The sequence below is a fragment of the Mirounga leonina genome, unplaced genomic scaffold (assembly GCF_011800145.1).
Source record: "Mirounga leonina isolate KUSES-001 unplaced genomic scaffold, KU_Mleo_1.0 Mir_92, whole genome shotgun sequence".
In the NCBI taxonomy this organism is placed as follows: domain Eukaryota; kingdom Metazoa; phylum Chordata; class Mammalia; order Carnivora; family Phocidae; genus Mirounga; species Mirounga leonina.
The window spans coordinates 9,020,027-9,030,396 of record NW_023270852.1 but is presented as its reverse complement, the minus strand read 5'-3'; positions in this window follow the sequence as shown (position 1 = coordinate 9,030,396).

Here is a 10,370-nt window from a genome sequence, read left to right as displayed (position 1 = left end):
TTAATTCTTCCACTCCATGAGCATGGAATGTCTTTCTATTTCTTTGTAGCCTCTTCAGTTTCTTTCATCAGTGTGTTAATAATTTACAGAGTACAGCTCTTTCACCTCTTTGGCTACATTTATTCCTAGGTATTTTTAACTTTTCCGTGCAATTGTAAATGGTATTGTTTTCTTAATTTCTCTTTTTGTTACTTTGTTATTAGTGTATAGAAACACTACCAATTTCTGGATATTAACTTTGTATCCTGCAACTTTACTGAATTCATTTATTACTTCTAATAGTTTTTGGCAGAGTCTTTAGGATTTTCTATGTACAATATCATGTCAAGGAATGATAGGATTTTTTGTGCGTCTCATCTCAGAGATACAGTGCAATATGAAGAAAATAAAATAGAATCTAAAATAAATAGAATAGAAAAATAGAATCCCAATCTGGAGAATAGAGAAAAAGCAATATTTAAATAATTCTACCATAAACATAAAAGTCAAACAAGTTGTATCTCAAACGTACACTCTAGTCCTGCCCCCTCTACTGGGATGAAGTCAAGGTTGAATCACAGAGACAGGTAAGGAAATAAGGGCTCCCTCAGATCAGAGCTGTACTTAAAAAATCTGCATAATTATGAAAGCTATTATTATTAAAACTATTACTATAAAATTATTACTAAAAATTAACTGCACATTCAACTCAAAACATTAAAAAAGGAATAAAATATATAAATATAAAAAGTGAAGAGTTATGACCAAAGAAGAAAACAAGTACAGTATTGTCTCATAAATGTATTTTCTTTTTTTTTTTTTTTTTTTTTTTTTTGAGAAGGGACAGAGAAAGAGAGAGCATGAGGAGGGACGGGGCAGAGGGAGGGGGAGAAAAAGAATCTTAAACAGGGTCCACACCCAGCATGGAGCCTGACATGGGGCTTGATCTCAGGATCCTGAGATCATGACCTGAGCTGAAATCAAGAATCAGATACTTAATCAACAGAGCCACCCAGGCGTCCCTATTTTCTCTTCTTTATGATTTTATTAACATTTTCTTTTCTCTAGACTACTTTATTGTAAGAATACTGTGTATAATACATGTAGCATACAAAATATATATTAGTTGACCATGCTATCAGTAAGGCTTCTGGGTAATAGTAGGCTATCAGTAGTTCAGCTTCGGGGGAGTCTAACATTACATGGGGATTTTCAACTGTGCAAGGGGTTGGTAATCCTAACCCCCTATGTTGTTGAAGGGTCAACTATGGTTTGGAAACAGGAAAATAATAAATAAAAAACTTTTTTTTTTTAAGATTTTATTTATTTATTTGACAGAGAGAGAATGAGAGTGAGAGAGCACATGAGAGGGAGGAGGGTCAGAGGGAGAAGCAGACTCCCCGCCGAGCAGGGAGCCCGATGCGGGGCTCGATCCCAGGACTCCAGGATCATGACCTGAGCCAAAGGCAGTCGCTCAACCAACTGAGCCACCCAGGCGCCCTAAATAAAAAACTTTTAAAGTTAGTTCTTTTATTTAAAAAGTAAATAGGAATGCCTCTAGAAAAATCTAATCAAGGAGAGAGTTAAAATTGAAAGACAATATTACATGTTAAGAGACTGTTCAATAGGTACCGAGAGTCTAACAAGAATATGAGAACACAGAACTTGACCTTGACCTGTACATAAACATATTCCACTATTAAAAATAGCAGAAGTAGCTGCCATCTTGCGTCCCCGCGTGTGTGCACCTAATCTCAGCTGGTCCGCCCGAGACCCCCTGAGAGCCAAGCCTGTCCCCCGCGCGGTCCCATTTCGGCTCCAACAAGATGAAAGAAACAATCATGAACCAGGAGAAACTCTCCAAACTGCAAGCGCAAGTGCGCATTGGTGGGAAAGGAACTGCCCACCGAAAGAAGAAGGTGGTTCATAGAACGGCTACAGCAGATGATAAAAAACTTCAGTTCTCCTTAAAGAAGTTAGGGGTAAACAATGTCTGTGGTATTGAAGAGGTGAATAGGTTCACAAACCAAGGACCAGTGATCCACTTTAACAACCCCGAAGTTCAGGCGTCGCTGGCCGTGGACGCTTTCACCATTCCAGGCCACGCTGAGACAGAGCAGCTGACAGAAATGCTACCCAGTATCATAAACCAACTGGGTGCAGGCAGTCTGACTAGTTTAAGAAGACTGACTGAAGGGGCGCCTGGGTGGCTCAGTTGGTTGGGAGACTGCCTTCAGCTCAGGTCATGATCCTGGAGTCCCGGGATCGAGTCCCGCATCGGGCTCCCTGCTCAGCAGGGAGTCTGCTTCTCCCTCTGACCCTCCCCACTCTCATGCTCTCTGCCTCTCATTCTCTCTCTCTCAAATAAATAAATAAAATCTTAAAAAAAAAAAAAAAAAAGAAGAAGAAGAAGACTGACTGAAGCTCTGCCCAATCTGTGGATGGAAAAGCATCACTTGCTACCAGAGAGGAGGAGGATGAAGTTCCAGATCTTGTGGAGAATTTTGATGAAGCTTCCGAGAATGAAGCAAACTGAATTGAGTCAACTTCTGAAGAAGATAAAACTTGAAGAAGTTACTGGGAGCTGCTATTTTAAATTATGACTGCTTTTTAAAATTTTGTTCATGGATCTGATAAAATCTAGATCTCTAATATTTTTAAGCCCAAGCGCCTTGGACACTGCAGCTCTTTTCAGTTTTTGCTTATACACAATTCATTCTTTGCAGCTAATTAAGCTGAAGAAGCCTAGGAATAAAGTTTGAAACAAGGTTAATAAAGTTCTTTGCCTAGGAAAAAAAAATAGCAGAAGTGTGAGGAGTGTGGAAGTTTTATTTACATAGTTTCCAAATTAATTCTTTGAAGCTAGCATAACCTTGATGATTTTACCAGGCACACAAAAAAATGAAACTTTGATGTAAATCTGTGATGAACATGGAGCCAAAGTCCTAAGTCCAATATGTGACATTTGAATTCAAGAATGTATTAAACAGTCAACACCATGATCAGGTAAGGTTTAATTTCAGGAGGTCAAATGTGAATAAAAACTAAGTTAATATAATTAACTATGCTAAGGGAGAAAAAACAATAGCAACATGTTAATTATCATTGAAACACTAAAAGTGTTCCCAAAATGTAAGAAACAAAACAATTCAGGAGAGGCTACCTATTGCCTAAGATGAGAAAAAAAAAGTATTAATGCATTTTTGCTATAGTTTATAAATCGTAACAAGAGTAACACAGGGTTATTGTTTTAAAATATTAAACTTAAATAAATAATGTAGCCTCCCGCAATCTCATTTCTTAGAGACTAACCACTACTAAAACTTCATGTGTTTTCCTCCAGGGCTTTTTTCTTCTTCAATTTCTTTTAATTATATTAATAAATACCTTGTTGTAAAAACTAAAATATTCTAACAATACATTGAGACTAAAAGTAGAAGTCGTTGGGGCACAGTTGGTTGAGCATCCGACTCTTGATTTTGGCTCAGGTCATGATCTCAGGGTCCTAGGATTGAGCCCCACATCGGGCTCCATGCTGAGCATTGAGCCTGCTTGGGATTCTCGCTCCCTGCCCCTCCCCCAACACTCTAAATAAATAAATAAATAAACAAATATCTTCAAAAAAATAAGTCCTTCTTACTCCCTCCTACCATTACTTGCAAGGGTTACTCTTAACAAGAGTTAGCAATTTGATATGCAAACTTCCAAGTCTTCTGCATGGAATATATATGTATTTGAGATGCAAATATAATCTTAACTAAACATATGGGATCTAATATAATTTATAAATATGTGTGTTTACCCAGCCGGCTACACCTCTGCAGGTATCCCAGCTGTGGAGGAGCTTCCCCTCAAAGATTTACTGCAGGGGACACAAAAGAACACATATAGATCAAAGAAAGAACAACTAAAGGACTCACTCATCCAGTCCCTTCTGGTCTCACCAGATAAGTCACCCTCCTCTCTTATCTCCACTTGTCACTAAGCGATGGAGGGAAATGTGGAACCTATTTTCCCATACTTAAAGAATGAATACTCCTGTTCCCTGGGCTATGCAGGAAGGTGGGAAGAAGGGCTGAATAATTCCTACCACACAGGGCATAGGACATAATATGGGAGGACCACAATTTATTGCTTCCTATTGATTGGATAACTTTTCATTACTACAAATGTTGCTGCAGTCTACAGTTGGCTAACAGATGTTTCCAGAATAGCAGTCCTAAAAGTAGAATTGCAGAGTAACCGAGCAAATACACTTTCATTTGTATGTATTGTTTCATATTTTAATTCAAAAAGCAAACCATACATATGATTTTAAAAGTGCCAAAAGTACAGTGGAGCAGAAGAAAATTGAAAAGCAGCGGTCTCCCTTTAGTACTTCCACTGGCCACCACAAAATTTATATGTATATAAATGTATATATCTACACACACAGACATGACATAAAGAAACAAAATACATGTAGGATAAGAAGCTCAACTATATTTGAGACCAAAACAATGCCAACAAAATAATGGTGAGATATTAATTCTCCACCCACCAGGTTGGCCAATTTTTTTAAATTTTAAATAAAAATCCCCAGTGCTGGTGAGGCTTTGGAGGAAAGGCATTTTTTTTTTTTTATTTTCTGGCGAGTAATCTGGCACTATTTAACAAATTTAATTTTCCTGTACAAAAAAATTGCACTTCAAAGAATTTATCCTAAGGGGAAAAGTCCTACAAGTGTGTGATGGTTAATTTTATGTGTCAGCTTGACTGGGTGACACGAACACATAGCATACACATGCCCCTGCATCACTCGGGCACCTGCCCCTCTGCCTTCCAGCTGGAGCCAGCCCATCTCAGGCCCCCGCAGAAGGTTAGAGGGTCGGGGAGAGGGAGGTCAGGATACATATTCTTGGACTCTGTCTCTGCCCCGGTACCATGGCTCTGGCCGTGCCTGTTCCCACTACAACTAGCTCCCCTGTTAGGCAACCTCTGGCACAGCTCTTGGCTCCCACCTTCACTGGTCTCTGGTAGCTTTCATTCCCCTTTACCATTTCCTGCCTAGAGGCGTAGTGCTTTTACTAGTTTCAGGGTATCTCACCATCCTTCATGGGTCCCCTTAAGCCTGCCTATACCTTGGTAAATGGTACCTTCATTAAATTCTATTCCAAATCCCCATGAATATACCTTCTCTTTCTGCAACCCCTAAGAGAGTGGATGAACCCAAGGTTATTGAAAATTGACAAGATATAGTCTTGGTTTGCAAATTGGCTCCTGTACATGGAGAAAGACCAAAGAAAGAAGCAGACCACTCTACATTGGTAGGTGGCGGGTTTAATACTCACGGGAACTTATATTCAAGGCTTGTCTTTGGCAGCTGCAAGATGAGTAGATGTCGGCACCCACCCACCAGAATCTTAAAGTTTACATAGAGGCCTTAACTGGGTTTAGTTACATATGCCATCCCAGATGGTCTCAACAACACCTTACTCTTTCAAGGCTGTGTCTTCGAAACTGACTATTATTATGGGAACTGTAGGCAGAATGTACATTCCAAGGACAAGAAAGGGGCTGAGGAGCCCCTGATTGCCTGGGATCCAGCTCTTGGGTGAACTGGTGGTCATGTCCTCTCCATGACCTCCTCCGACATATAGGGTCTGCAATCTCCTCTGAGTTGGCTTGATGAGAAATTGTTCTTAATCAGAGTGATCCTTGTTGGAGGTGACCTGTCTCCCTAATCATATCATTTTCAAGTGAACTCAGTGAGTCATTGAACTCTGGCTCTATCTGGATAGCACTCAACTATTGTTCTAATTCTCCCTGATGCCCACTCACTGGAAGCACCAGGAGTCAGACGGGGCTTGCCATTATAACCCAGATCTCAGCTGGGTTTTTCTTACTCCTTGGGACTGAGAAAAGTCTCTGATAATTTAGCCACTGTCAGACTTGTAAGTCTGTAAATATTGAAGAGAAACAGACCAAATTATCATTATTTTCCTGTGAAGCCCAAGATTATCAACTAAAACGAAAACTACGTAGGCTTCCTGGTTCCATAATAGCCATAAATCATATATCATTACTGATTCTTTCCTCTTCCTAATGTCCCAAGACCTATAAAATAATATTAGCAATTTTAGTGAACATTACTTGAATCTCTCCACCAGACTCCATTTTTGTCTCGAACTGCCCAAACTATCCAGGTTCTAGCAGCAATCAAGGCCTCTCTACAATGGCGGTGACCCTGGATGAGGCACTTTGGGCAGTTAAGACCATGATGCTGTCAAGGTTAACAACAGCACAAAGGCATCTGAGCTCCTGCGGGGCCAGCAGGGGGCAGCACGCAAATGATCAAGTGAATTGATTGGCGGGAAACGTGAGATGTGCATATGAATGCATGTGTATGAATGTGTGTGTTTAACTTGAGATCCCAATAGGAACACACGTGCTTTTCAAATGCCAATGACACACTTACATAAACTGATCACATATGAGGCTACAAAGACAATCTCAATAAATTTCAAAAGATAGAAATCACATAGGGTGAGTAGTGTTTCACCAAAACAAATTAAAGCTGAAAACTGATAATAGAAAACAGGAAAAAAAAAAAAGATTTCTAAGCCCTTGGAAATAAATACCCCTCTTATAAATGACTTGAGTTTTTAAAAATAGCTTCCATTTTATGGCATAATTAAAATGAGTCATTATCCTCAGAAGAAAGCAATGCGTATCACTCTTCGTCCAAAGTGGTAAACGGAAGATAATTTTTCGCCTTAACACTATTTTAAAATGAGAATGACTTAGGGGCGCCAGGGTGGCTCAGTCGTTGCGTGTCTGCCTTTGGCTCACGTCATAATCCCAGAGTCCTGGGATCGAGCCCCACATCAGGCTCCCTGCTCTCCGGGAGGCCTGCTTCTTCCTCTCCCATTCTCCCTGCTTGTGTTCCTCCTCTCACTATCTCTCTCTCTGTCAAATAAATAAAAAAAAAATTAAAAAAAAATGAGAATGACTTATAAAATGAAACATATACTCAAAGCGCTAGAAAAATACTACTGCTAATATAATAAAGAGAATAAACTGATATATATATATATATATATATAAAGGTACAAATTAGATACATTACAGAAAATCAGTATACTTGATTTAAAGGGGAAAAAAATACTTCCTTGAAATGACCAATAATGGGCACCTCCTGGGCAAGTCTGTCTGAAGAAGTTTTTTTTTTTTTAAGATTTTATTTATTTATTTGACAGAGAGAGACACAGAGGGAGAGGGAACACAAGCAGGGGGAGTGGGAGAGGGAGAAGCAGGCTTCCCACGGGAGCAGGGAGCCGGATGCGGGGCTCGATCCCAGGACCCTGGGATCATGACCTGAGCCGAAGGCAGACGCTTAATGACTGAGCCACCCAGGTGCCCCTGGAGAAGTTTTTTTAAGAAAAAAGAAAAGAAGGATATGTAGGAAAAGAGAGAAAAAAAATGCAAAATCTAAATGAGGAAAAATATATCACCACAGGTAAAAATAATTTGCTAGGTTCAATATGATGCTATGTACCATTTTGTAACATATAAGTTAAAAAATGTAAATGAAGGGGCTTATTGTCCATTCTAGAGCAGTCATTTCCAATCTTTTTCACATTATAGCATATTTGGAAATGATAATGTTAATGTCATAATGCTGTAAAAAAAAAAAAAGATTTTATTTGTGCCCGGACACAACAGGTATTACAACTCTGGCCATCCCAGCACCTCTGTATTTATGGTCAGCTGGTTGGAAGCTCTCTTCTAGAAGTCCTGGTCAATGCACCATGCCAAGGTGAGAGTAAGGGGAGACAATAAGGAAGGAAATGTTGAAAGAAGGAAACAAAATGACCAAAATTATCGTGTTTTTCAGAAATTATTATCTAAGTTGGTAGAGAAAAATATGGGGAATACCCCAAGAAAGAACCAGAAGCAGCAGGGTTGGGGTTTATTCAGGGGAACTCTAAATTCAGAATCAATATATGCAAGCAAGAGGAGGAGGCATTAGAGCTAATTATCAAAATGGTTAATGAGGAATTACCAATGGCTGGTCAATCCCTTTTCCTCTGCTTATGCTGAACAGTAGGCCAAAATCTCATTTTCTGTGAAACTAAAGCAGTGAGTGTGGGTAGTGGGAAAAGAGACTCAGGATAGTTTTCCAGTTAGGATGGGAAAACCATGATGGATGGTTGCAGTAACAATCAAAACAAATTTTAAAACCGTTGACATGACTCTGCATGGCAGCATGTTCTGTTCCTCCAAACAAATGAAAGGAAGTTTATCAGACACCACATCCATAGATAAATAAATTGGGATTTTCAATCGCAAGGTGAGATGAAAATCAAGAAACACCAAGCATTGGAGGAAAGCCTTTGCTTTGAAAAAGAGGAACCCGATTTTATAAACAGAAGAGATAATACCTAATAACATCACAAAACAGATGTGAAAAGGTTATTTCAATTAATATAATCATACATGTTTTACAAAATAATGTTTCCACTAAATGAGAAATACTTTAAATTATGACCATTGAAAAAATATTGGAAAACTTATTAGATAAGAAAGAGAATGGTCTGGATATGGAAGTGAGTAATGTCAAGGAAGGCGTGGGTGGGCTAGAAAAGTTATTCTCCCCCAAAAGCAATACAGAGAGATAAGATTTGGGGGAGGGGATGCCTGCCTGGTTCCATCAGCAGAGTGTGCAGCTCTTGATCTTGGGGTTGTGAGTTCAAGCCCTACTTTGGTGCAGAGATTACTTAAATAAACTTAAAAAAGAAAAGATTTGGAAAACATATGAGAAAAGTCGATATATGAAAGATATATCCAGAAACCCAAGGCCTCTTTGAGAGGAATTCCAAGAAAAAGCAAATAAAGACAATGGAGGAGGTGAAACAGCCAAACTTTAAGAAAATTCCATACAGCTGAAGAAACAGAGTCTTCAGATTGCAAAGTCCCACTGAATGGTAAGCATGATGGATGGAGGCTCAAATGCAGATTTCTTTTTTTTTTTTTAAGATTTTTATTTATTTATTTGAGACAGAGAGAATGAGAGACAGAGAGCATGAGAGGGAGGAGGGTCAGAGGGAGAAGCAGACTCCCCGCCGAGCAAGGAGCCCGATGCGGGACTCGATCCCGGGACTCCAGGATCATGACCTGAGCCGAAGGCAGACGCTTAACCGTCTGAGCCACCCAGGCGCCCATCAAATGCAGATTTCTTGATAAAGTCCAGAGCACCAAGAATAAAGGGGAATGCTACAAATTTTTATTGAGGGAAAATATAATTTCATTTTGAAGAACTAAAATAAAAATTCCACATTTCTCTTCAGCAACCCGTTTCAAGAACGCAACAGAGTAGGGGGCGCCTGGGTGGCTCAGTCGTTGAGCGTCTGCCTTCGGCTCAGGTCATGATCCCAGGGTCCTGGGAACCAGCCCCGCATCGAGCTCCCTACTCAGCGGGAGGCCTGCTTCTCCGTCTCCCACTCCCCCTGCTTGTGTTCCTGCTCTCGCTGTGTCTCTCTCTGTCAAATAAATAAATAAAATCTTTTAAAAAAAAAGAAAGAACGCAACAGAGTAGTATGCTCAAAAATCTGAGGAAAGCTCATTTTGAACCTAAAATCCTACATCCAAATAGCACATAGTGGAGATACAAAATAGAGCATTTTCAAACATGAAAGAACACAGAAAGTTTATTGTTCTCAGAATCTTCCTGAAAGGACTTCTCCAAGATATAATCCAGGTATACCTGGCTAAAGGAAGATCTCTCTCTCCTTCCCTCCCTCCCCCCACCTCTCTTTCACACACACACCAAAATGATAAATAAGAAACAAGTAAACCATATAACTAAACCCAAGTAATCCATTGCTGCAAACAATCTCAACATGACAGATAATACAGGGTGAGAGAGTGGGTTTGGGGAGGAAGGAAATAAGAGCGTATTAAGGTTTTAATCTTATTGAAGGAGAAGGATATGGTAGATAGAGATATTGGTGAATGATATGTCAATCTAAGACATAAATTGAAAATTTTAAGAATTTAACTCATTCAAAAATTTAACAGTTTACATTGGGATGCAAATTAGTACAACCACTTTGGAATACAGTTTACCATTATCTAGAAAAGTTGAAAATATGAATAATCTAACTGTATGCTTTCAACAATCACCTTATTTGTTCTGTGTCTATTTTAATCCAGTTGTACTTTTTTTTTCTTAATTCTGGAGATCATCATTAAGAACAGATACTTTTCCCCCTAGAAATATCACTTTATTTCATGAGACAGCATTTCAGAAGTTCTCTTCAGCTCCATTCCAGCCCCTTACTCCTCTTCACCAACTCTTCAATTACAGTCATGCCAATATTATCCTAACCTCCCCCCCGTCTGTCGTCCCT